Below are 12,224 nucleotides of genomic sequence, written 5' to 3'. Positions count from 1 at the left end.
TAATAGATTGTAATTGGAAGTTTTAGCCGAACACTTACTTTGATTCAAAGTTCAAATTGGTTTCCCTTTACCCTTGGCTCTGATGCCAACGTTAGTAAATTGGTTTCCAGGGATCGACTTTCTCTTGAACGGTGGAGTCATGATTTATACACAATCACAAACAAAATTGCAACAGATGAAATTAATTAAATAAGATAAAAAGAAATTGAGATACGAACAAGATAACACAAACACAGACTTGTTATATCAGTTACAAATTAATCTGGTCTACGAGTATAAACTAAAACATCTGATTGGGTTATATAGGGTATGAAGAGGCGCTTCCAAACTTCATGTTTGATCAATTGCACTGGTGGCACAATAATCATTAAACGCCGTTTGTGTCTTCTGACCTAAACCTAAACGTTGCATACTAGATACAATTACATGTGCCTTATTATTCACTAAAGTCTTATGGCCTAATACTAATTAATACACAAGTTGTTTTAACTTAAACAAATTAACTAAAACAAAATAAATTCTAGCAACCATGTGTTTGAAAAAGGATTATTATCCAATAACAGGCATGTCCAAATTCATTTGGTCTTTCATGTTTCACTTCTATAAGAGAGTTATCACACCACGTGGTCCGACTAACCTCTATTAGAATTATTGGATGATAGTTGGTTGGCTCTGTATTCATCAGAGGCTATTCTTAACCATCATTGAACTAAGGAGGGGCACATAGAGCTGCTATTCAAATGGGCCAACAAATATTTAACTAAGGCAACTTAGGAAGATTGCAGCCCCTAGTTTCTTAAGCACCTAAGGACGAGGTTGTTTTTAAAGACAGGAGTGATGATACAGGCCAGTCATAAACTAAAACCCACTCGACAAGCATAATGAGTCGCATAGAACTTCTGGATACAAACAAAAGGTCTAGTCGGATCAAGATGGTTCCCAAAAGGCTTCTTGATTAAGTTAATAAACATGGCTTGCAAGATAAGTAGAATAATTATATTTAAATTAATAATTAGTTTTGTTATTGTTATTTGATTATGTTTCCTTCTTATTTAATTTTGTTTTACTTTCTTATAAACTGTAAGTTCAATTTGAAAAATAAAGTTAGAAAATCGTTCCAAAAGTTCTTGTTTTTCCTCTTCTTGTTCTTGGAGCCTAACTCGCTCTACAGGTTTCTATCAGATGTACCGTGTAAGACCCCGATCCCAGGAATCCTACAGTTGGTAATCATACAGGAAACTTAACAAATTTTTAAACCCAAGACAATTCATTTCATTTCAAAAACTAGTTCAGAGTATAAAATCAGCGGAAAATCATAAGTACTAAAACAAGTTCCCAAAACCTGGGAATTATGCCCAAAACCAAATTTAAATGTGTCTAGTAATAATTGAAAAGAAACAGTGTTCATTATTGAAATTCCCGACTAGATATGGCTTCAACCGTCCAAGTAATCTTGAGCACGTCCAAGCGGTTAGCATCCTCCTCTTAACCTGAAACACACACTAACACACACACAAAGTCATCTTGAGCTGAGTGAGTTCAAGTTTTAATAATTGACATTTATATAAATCATTCCAAGAGTTTAGATATAATACGGGATATGAGCAATTAGGCCATAATAAACGATAAGTAGTCATATTTATATACCTATATAATTATATCCCTAGGCATAACATCAGGATCGAGCACACGTACAACCCAAACACGTAACATTCCATCCACCGTATGCAAACACAAAGTAGGCATACGCAAACATCCTTAGTCGATAACGACTAATTAACATCGCCAATCATTGGCCATAAAGTAATACATGTTAAACATACGTATATATTATTCCAAGATATACCATACTACAAGTAAGCCTATGGGCCATAAGGTATCACATGTGTATACATACTTAAATATCATCACAAAATATACCATAGTAAAAGTGAGTCTATGCAAAATCATTTAAGCGGTTTATCAAGTAAAAATAGTTCGGTGTGTATGCTAGCCCAAAACTTGAAAAGAGTGAAAAGGGGCATCATGAACTCACCTGACACGAGGCACCAAGTGACCACGAGCTAGAGGGCCCCTAAGTAATTCCACAACTCATGCGCCTGTCGAATTATATACAATAGTTACTAAAGATACTGAAGGGACTCGTTTATCCTACGAGGCGTTCTAATATGGTTCAAGTTGCCTAAAGCCTCAACCTCACCAAGTTCGATTAAAACATCCCCCGGGGCATCATATCTACCAACACGACCCTTAGATACCCCTGAGAATAAAGAATTCCCAAATTACTCCCGGAAGTACTAGGTGAGACAAATATGCGTGTTTAAGAGTTGTTTAGGCACTTAACATCCAACTCAGCCCCGTGTTGACCCAATTTGATAAATTCACAGCCTACTAGCCCACACGACACTACATGAGTTGGATGGTTCGATAACTCGCAAGCACAATGCACCAACTATTCAATAAACGCGAATACGCGTTGTACCGACCCGTTTGAGTAACCGACAAACAATTCAGACCCAATATATTAAAAAATCAGTTTCTTATAGCCAACAAATTATACCGAGGATACAACATTCGAATTGGTTGTTAATTCCCTCAAACAACGCGCTAGACACCACAATTCACAAACTAGTCAACCAAATTCTAGTTTTCACTTCATCGACAATTGACCAACCTAACGAATGCCAAAATTCACAATACTAAAGTATGATATACAAGACATACCTAGAAAGATTATGGAGCAAAATCTTAACCAAAACAGCCCCAAAAGTGCTTGAATGGACAGCCACCCGGTAAGCCTAAAACATGCGATTTAACTATCAATAAACGAGTTCAATAATGACCAATTAAGGTTGAAAAGACTTGTAGGGATGATAAACTAACCTTGAATTGGGATTTCACACCTTTATCTTGGATGGAAAAAAGAAAAATGGGGTGTTGGAGCTGCTGCTGGCTGCCGATCGGATTCAAGAAAAGGGGGGGGGGGGTTAGGGTTTTGATTTTAATATAAGAATCTTACTCTCTAGCCCCTCCAATTAGAAGGTAGTTACAACTTGATTGAAAAGTTAAATAATTTAACGTACCGGAAAGATGAGAAGGTCATCGAGGAATGCCGGATAACTCCCGAGAATGTACATACTTTACATGCATTAAATCATTTACCAGAAATTGACGGGCGTTACATACCGGTATCGATATTGTTCGATTGGTTTGGGGCAATATCGATACCCATCATACCAAAATACAAGAAGAGTAAAAAGTCAAACTATTGTGCTTATGGTGGTAAAATAGCGGTTCAAAACAACTTTCGTGGTTTGGCCTTCTATCGTTCGACTTTCTTTGTTCCAACCCCATGTGCCTTTCTATGGTTCTAGCCCATTGCATGTGTTTATAGGGTGTTATCCCCTAGATGCTTCATATTTGGTGAGAAAGGATGAAGGATTTCAGCTAGTAATCGAGGTGTTAACCCTACATGTTATACCAATTTAGGCTTTTTCTAAAACTAGGTCCCTTATGAACTCACGTACGCATACAGAGAGGTTTGGTGTGAAATGATTAAGAACTCCTGCCACTAATCAGGACAGAGAATAGCAAGGTTAGTAGAGCTTGATGACATGGTTATGTGGCTGCTGAAATCACCTCAATCAGAGTTTGTTTTGTTTGATCAAGTTTTGAGCTATTCGAGTGTATACGAGTAAAACATTCAAGGTAAGAGTTTTGTTAAAAGGTTTTGATTTGACGATTTCTTTTGCATAGACATTAAAGGGTTGCTAATCGGTCTGAATAAAGATGTCTCGATATCAGACATGAAAATCGAGTTTTCATGAAGAACATGTAAAAGTTTTCTCTTTTTGCATATTTTTCGCTTGAGAATAGTTTTCGCATAGATGACGGTTTTCGCAAATATCTATTGTTTTTGACTTTTTTCATAGATTTCGCTTCCTCCCATAGTTTTTGCTTTCTGTCATAGTTTTCGTTTTCACCCAAAAAATTCAAGGTAAGAGTTTTGTTAAAAGGTTTTGATTTGATGATTTCTTTTGCATAGACATTAAAGGGTTGCTAATCGGTCTGAATAAAGATGTCTCGATATCAGACATGAAAATCGAGTTTTCATGAAGAACATGTAAAAGTTTTCTCTTTTTGCATATTTTTCGCTTGAGAATAGTTTTCGCATAGATGACGGTTTTCGCAAATATCTATTGTTTTTGACTTTTTTCATAGATTTCGCTTCCTCCCATAGTTTTTGCTTTCTGTCATAGTTTTCGTTTTCACCCAAAAAATTCGGCTTTGAACTGGAAAAAATAACGATAACAAAGTTATATATTTTTTAAAATTGAGCAGTTGCACTGCACCGCATAGCGAGAAGTTTGATACACTGTGTTTTATAGTTGTTTGTTTCGTCTTTGTGTTTTTTTTTTTTTGGTAGAGCAACATAGGATGAGAGTTAGTTCTTTTTTGAATCTTAAGGTGTCAAATGACACAATCATGGTACAATCAAGTGCCAAGAGATACAACCATTTTTTATTTATAATATTAAGGACATAAATATAAATTTTTAAAGTCTGATATCCTGAAGCATATCTTAGCATTTATTTTAGAGACAATATAGTATGTCTATATTTAACTAAACATGTAAACACATTATAAAGATGTAAAGTGACTAATGAGAAAGGTTAAAGTTTTCTTTAGAAAAAAAAAATAAAGGTTAAAGTTGAAACATAAAAGGTAAAGTATATATCTAGATTTAAGGAAACCATGTAAATATGATGTATTCTCATCTTTTTTTACTTCATCTTGGCATCTTCTCTTTTCTAAAGTTTTTTCTTCTTGAAAAAGTTACAACAATATGGAAACGGAAATATTCATTTAGTATACGCCTTTTATTTTTTAAAGAAACTATGAGTTTCCTATTTTAGATAAAATGAATTTCGATAATCCTAATTGTGATTAATTTGCCACCACTACAAAAAAAAACACGTATTAGTGGCGACGGGGTTATTAGCGGCGACGCCCTTGATCCGCGTCTTAACGGATCTGGGCCGTTAATTGTTGTGTTGATCCAATGGCTAGGGTTTTATACGAAGTTGTCGCCGCTAATAAGTGTTATAACATTGCCGGGAATATCCATCTTCTTTCCCTCTCTTTTTCAGCTCTGACACCTCTCTCTTCTCTGCCAATTATCGCCTCCAGCCACCGCTTGCCGGGAATCGCCACCGCCAGCCACCACTTGCCTGGGATCGCCGCCGCTGGCCACCACTCCGTGCCCACTCCGACGCTGCCACCCTGCCAACCACCACTTCGACACTTGGGAATCGCCAGCCACCTCTCCGTCCATCACTCTGACGCTACCACCACTTGCCGGCCACTACTTCGTCCACCACTACCGAACGATCAGAAGATGGTACGATGCATCATCCTGTCGATGGATCTTCATGGAAATAATTTAACGGTTTCAATCCGTTTGGTAACATGTCTTTGGCTCATAGCACGTGGCCAGTTGTACTCACCACATACAATTTGCCTCCATGGCTATGCATGAGCTTAAGCATTTGTGGCAAGAAGGCGTACGTACTAAAGACGCGGCGACAAACACATTCTTCACAATAAGGCGGTGCTATTATGGACCATAAACAACTTTCCAGCTCGTAGTAGTCTATCTAGTTGGAGCGGTGTAACGCCCGTTAATTCCGGTTTCAAGAATTAAAGCTTGTAGAGTATGTATAATTCTCGGGATTTATCCGACGTATGTCGGAAGCCTTTGCGTCATTGCGGTACGCTAAACCATTTAACTTTCCTTCCACTTTGCCTTACACTTCAATTTGGAGGGGCTTGGATGTAACTATTTTATTTATATCATAAAACATTTAACCTAACCCTAGCCCCCCCCCCCTTGCAGCAGCGATCGGCCGAGAAACCCCCCCTGCTCGTTTTTCTTCTGCCCAGCTAAGTTTCGGCCATGAACACTTCAATTCAAGGTCGGTCTTATGATTCCCCATGTCTTTTACACCTTAATTGATCATATTAATGCGCTTATTGGTCGTTAAGGTTCAGTTTTGATGATAACAGTTTGCTGACAGATTCGTATACGTTTATTGTAGGGTCTGTAACGCGATGGTAATCCATTGTTTTTGATCGATTCTTGATTCCATGATGTTCTACTTTGAGTCTAGTTTCCAGAAAAGTATAATACGTAACTTTTGGACGAGATTTGAATGGTTTTTATGAATTTATAAAATCAAGTGTCAAAGCTGATGCGGGATGACGGATTCTGGTCTGTCTTCCCGACGTCATAACCTTTTTTCGACAGTTCCAAATTGGTTGGTTCCACTTCTGGAAGTTAGTATTTTGAGTTAGAAACCAAATCCAATTAGAATCGTTTAATTTGGTTTGGTAATGAATTTTATAAAAATAAAACCATTTTGTTGCGCACTGAAATAGCTGCACGTACCTTGCTGTGTTGGAGGAATTTTTATAATTTTTGTGTCCAATAGAAAAATATAATAAAAATATTTTTATAAACCTAAGACATTTATTAAGGTCTGGTAAAAATTTAATAATTTATTTCAAATGTAATCATATTTAATTAATGCATCTTGGCACGCTAAAATCTACACATTTTACTCGTTATTAATCGATATGTTTGTTTTAGGCTTAACCGGTGGATTTGGTTAGTTGAAAGGTTTTAGGGGCTGAGGTAAAGTAATTGAGTATGGGTTGGGCCTTGGGCCAAGTTGTTGGGCCTTGGGCCTGTTGGGCCTTAGGGCAAGGTGTTGGGCCTTGGGCCAAAGTGTTGGGCTTGAACGGCCCATTAAGCAAGAGTGTTCTTACGGTCTACTTTAGTAACGCGTTGTGTACTATTTACAGGCCCTTACTTGTGAGTGTGAACTTAGGGATTTCCTAGCTCGTTGCAGGTGTTCGATCGATTTCAGGTGAGTTCATGATGCCTTTTTTAACTCTTTTTAAATTTTGGTCTAGCATGCACACCTAAGTGTTTTCTTACTTGATGAAATGTTTTATACAATTTTATATATGCTTGCTAGTATATGGTAGGCCTTGGGATGTTAAATATATATATATATATATATATGTATAAACATTATTGTTTGGCCTATATTTGACGATGTTGTAGTCGTTTCGACTACTGATGTTGCGTATGCCTACTTTGTGTTTGCATGCGTTGATGTTACGTGTTTGGGTTGTACGTTTGCTCGACCCTGATGTTACGTGTTTGGGTTATACGTTTGCTCGACCCTGATGTTACGTGTTTGGGTTGTACGTTTGCTCGACCCTGATGTTATTACTTGGATGATATATATGTAGGTATATAATTATAAGGATGCTTTCATATATAATTATAAGGATGCTTATATTTAATTATAAGGATGTTTATATATATGTGTGTGTGTGTGTGTATATATATATATATAAGGATGATTACTTATTGTTGTGATGGCCTAACTATTTTATCCCGTTTATTTGACCTAACTGTTATATCCTTTTTATTTTAAAACTCTTGGAATGACTATTATGATTATTATTATTATAGATGTTATTTATAAAAATTGAACTCACTCAGCTCAAGCTGACTTTGTGTGCATATTAGTGTGAGTTTCAGGTTAGGAGATGGATACATTACCGCTTGGACGTGCACGAAGCTACTTGGACGGTGGAGAGCATACTTAGTCGGATGTTTCAATAATAATAAATGTTTTCTTTATAACATTTATTTAAATTGGTTTTGGGAACTTATTTTATTATTTATGTTTTCCGCTGAATTATACTCTAAAATGGTTATTTTAATAAAGTGAATTGTTTTTAAGTTTAATTATTTTTACGAGTGTTTTGAATGATTACCAACTGTGGGGTACCCGGGGTTCGGGGGCTTACGAGTTGGTATCAGAGCCATGGTTCGAGGGATTCGAGCATCCCCGAATGCTTGGACTCAAACTGTAAGAAAAGAGACCAGTATGCCCACCGCGAGTAGCTGCACACCAAGAGGTAACTTTAAATTATTTAGTCATTTCTTTGAATTTGAAAGTTTCCAGTATGTGATTAATTGTAAAGAGTTAGATAGATTGCTAATGTGGTTAGGGGCAGGGGGTGCTTAGAACGGGCCGGTGAAGTAAACGACTAATAACACTTTATCAACGTTATTAGCAGTTTACCCTTACCTTCCATGTTTTAAATACCACCTGTGTCTGACTATGTTAGGGTTCCGTCTTTCTAGGGATAGGATTTGGCTAACTCTCGAGTCGTAAGAGTTAAAGTTTATCTTATTCCCTAAATTCTCTTGTTCGTTTCCCATCCTCTCGAACGCTTTGCGCGTAATTGTTTAGCTAAGGCCTAGCATACTATCACTCTGGGTTCCTTGGTACTTGACCGCTTAAATTCCTCGCTCCTTCAAGAATGTATGAGCAACTGTTTAGCTAAGTAGGAGCGTGATGTTATCCCAGATACCTTTCTACTTGATGAATTACCGGCGTCAGTCTTATTTGATTCGGGCGCAAGTAGAAGTTTTGTGTCTACCGCTTTCTGTTACTCTTTGAATAAATCACCCGAGCACGTAGTCGATGTGTTTGAGGTTGAGGTCGCCGTAGGAAAGTCCTTTTCTGTGTCTAGGGCTACCGTCGGTGATGTTCCTATCGTTTCGGATTTCCCGGATGTAATTCCAGATGATTTGTCAGATGTGCCGCTGGAACGCGAGGTCGAGTTCCAGATAGATCTTGTGCCGGGCGCAAAAACCCGTTGCTCGAACCCTTATTATCTAGCACCGAATGAGATGAAATAACTTATGGCCCAGTTGGAAGACTTGCTCGACAAGGGCTTCATTCGACCGAGCATCTCGCCTTGGGGTGCCCCGGTCTTGTTCGTTAAGAAGAAGGACGGTAGCTGTAAGACCCCGAATCTCGGGAATCCTAAAGTTGGTAATCATAATCAAAAATTCACAAAAATTTAAAACCAAACATGTTCATCTTATTAAAATCAGTTCAGAGTAATCAACAGCGGAATAAATAACATCAAAATTCCCAAAAACCCGGAAAAGTACCCAAAACCAAATTAAAAATGCTTATAGTGATAAATTAAAAGAAACAGTTTGCATTATTAATTCTTCGACTAGATATGCCTTCAACCTCCCGAGTAGCATCCAGCACGTCCAAGCGGTAGCATCCACTTCTTAACCTGAAAGTCAATCTAACATGCACACAAAGTCAGCTTGAGCTGAGTGAGTTCAAGTTTTAAGTAAATAATATCAGTAGTAATAGTTATGATAGTCATACCAAAAGTTTTTAAAAGTAAAAGGGTGCATCCATCAAATCATCATTACCGAAAACTAAACATCCTCATACATACTTATACAAAATGTATATGTAAACATCCTTTCAATTACATCCCTATATATATAACAGTATATATATATAACATCCACGTATAACATCAGGGTCGAGCAAACGTACAACCCAAACACGTAACATCAGTGGAAGCAAACACAAAGTAGGCATACACAACATCAGTAGTCGAAACGGCTACAACATCGCCAAATATAAGCCAAGAAATAATGTATATACATATATATATATATATATATATATATATATATATATATATATATATATATATATATATATTTATCCCAAGGCCTACCATATGCTAGCAAGCCTATATAAATTCGTTTAAAAACATTTCAAGAGTTTAAATATCAAAACGGGATTATAAAACATTCCAAGAGTTTACATATAAAAACGGGATTATAAAACAGTCTAAGAGTTTAAATATAAAAACCGGGATTATAAACATTTTAAGAGTTTAAATATAAAAATGGGATTATAAAACATTCCCAGAGTTTAAATATAAAAACGGGACCATAAAACATTCCAAGAGTTTAAATATAAAACAGGATTATAAAACATTCTAAGAGTTTAAATATAAAAATGGGGTTATAAAACATTCCCAGAGTTTAAATATAAAAACGGGACTATAAAACATTCCAAGAGTTTAAAATATAATACGGGATATGAACAGTTAGGCCATCATCAACACTAAGTATTCGTACTTAGACATCTATATACATCCATATATTTATATCCCTATAAATACCGTCCAATTAATAACATCAGAGTCGAGCATACGTACAACCCAAACACGTAACATCTCATCCAAGTAATAACATCAGGGTTGAGCATACGTATAACCCAAACACGTAACATCAGTGCATGCAAACACAAAGTAGGCATACACAACATCAGTAGTCGAAACGACTACAACATCGCCAAATATAGGCCAAGCAATAATGTATATATATATATATATATATATATATACATTTAACATCCCAAGGCCTACCATATGCTAGCAAGCCTATATAAATTAGTTTAAACGTTTCATCAGGAAAAATCGTTTAATACTAGGAATTAATATTAGGCCTAATAGCAACCTCGAGCCTAGACCACAAGTAATTTTAAAACCCGAGTAATAAATTTGACCCGGCCATGATTACCATGCACACACACATCAATAAGCCTACTCACATCATTCTTAGTCTCGAGGAACTAAATATCATCACACAACCATAGGCTATAAGGTAACACATACTCATACATACATACATACATACATACCTCCATACATTCATACATATATATCTATATATATATATATCATCCCAAGACATTCCAAATAACAGGTAAGCCTATGGGCCATAAGGTAATATATATTAATTAGTCCAATACATGAACTAAGTAAATAGGTCTACTCGCATTCAATTACTACCAAGCCTATTAACATCATCGAGTCTAGACCATATTCAGGTATATAACCTTAAGGAATATAAGACCATAAATGAGTCTACAATATCCTAAGGCATAAAATATAGTTCACAAATAGTTTCATAAATGCACAAATATGAAAGAGGCTATGTAATACCATCCAAATAGTTGTAATGAGTAAAATCGTATAAAATTGTATTACAGTATGCATGCTAGCCCAAAACTTGAAAAGAGTAAAAAGGGCATCATGAACTCACCTAAATCAACCGAACACCTGCAATGAGCTAGAAAATCCCTAAGTGCACAATCACAAGCAAGGGCCTGTAAATTATACACAACGCGTTACTAAACTAGGCTGTAAAAACACTCTAGCCTAATGGGCCGTTCAAGCCCAACAACTTGGCCCAAGGCCCAACACTTTGGCCCAAGGCCCAACAACTTGGCCCAAGGCCCAACAACTTGGCCCAAGGCCCAACCACTTGGCCCAAGGCCCAAAACTTTGGCCCAAGGCCCAACACTTGGCCCAAGGCCCAACACTTTGGCCCAAGGCCCAACACTTTGCCCAAGGCCCATCAACTTGGCCTAAGGCCCAACGATAATCAAATCGGGTCGAATGCGCGCGAAATAAACCTTAAAACCATTTTTAAACGAATCAGCCCCGAATGGACCAAATTCCATTTTAAATCTTTTTATTCATCAAGATTATGTCACCCGAGTTGATAGGGTTGACGGTTCCTTTTTACAACTCTTACTTTAACGTTTAAACGAAAATTCGCACACCGCCGACTCGATTGACGAAGCACTAACCCCAACATCCCCATGCATCAAAAATATAATTTTCCCATAGCCCTTAAACCCCCCTAGGGCTGTACAAACTGATTCGGTCGGTCTTCCGATCGTTTAACGCATCAAACTCAACAATTGCCAATCCTACACCCGATAAACCCTAGTTTTCGAACTAAAATCGATTGACCGACCTAAACACCTCCAATGGCCATGAAATTTTAGTATGTTGTAAGTGACATAACTAAGAATATGACGGAGTACGAACTTCAATTATAACAGCCCCGAAAGATGCGATAAAGGGCAGCCACCTGTTAAGCCTAAAACGAATTTATCGATCAATACGAATATAACATGCAGATTTTAGCATGCAAAGATGTATTTTATTACATAGGAAAACCATGAATTAAATTATTAAATTTTTACCAGTGTTGCTTAAATATCTTAAGTTTATAAAAATATTTTTATTATATTTTTCTAGTGGACACAAAATCATAAAAATTCTTCCAATACAGAAAGGTATGTGCAGCTATTTCAGCTGCGCAACAAAATGGTTTTATTTTTATAAAATTCATTACCCAGACAAATTAAACGATTTAAATTGGGTTTGGTTCCTAACTCAAAATATTAACTTCCAGAAGTGGAACCAACCAATTTAGACTTGTCAAAAAAAGGTTA

The sequence above is a fragment of the Bidens hawaiensis genome, unplaced genomic scaffold, assembly GCF_021521415.1.
Source record: "Bidens hawaiensis isolate Kalapana, Puna unplaced genomic scaffold, B.hawaiensis_p1.1 tig00000657_1, whole genome shotgun sequence".
In the NCBI taxonomy this organism is placed as follows: Eukaryota; Viridiplantae; Streptophyta; class Magnoliopsida; order Asterales; family Asteraceae; genus Bidens; species Bidens hawaiensis.
Note: the sequence above shows the minus strand (reverse complement) of the source record.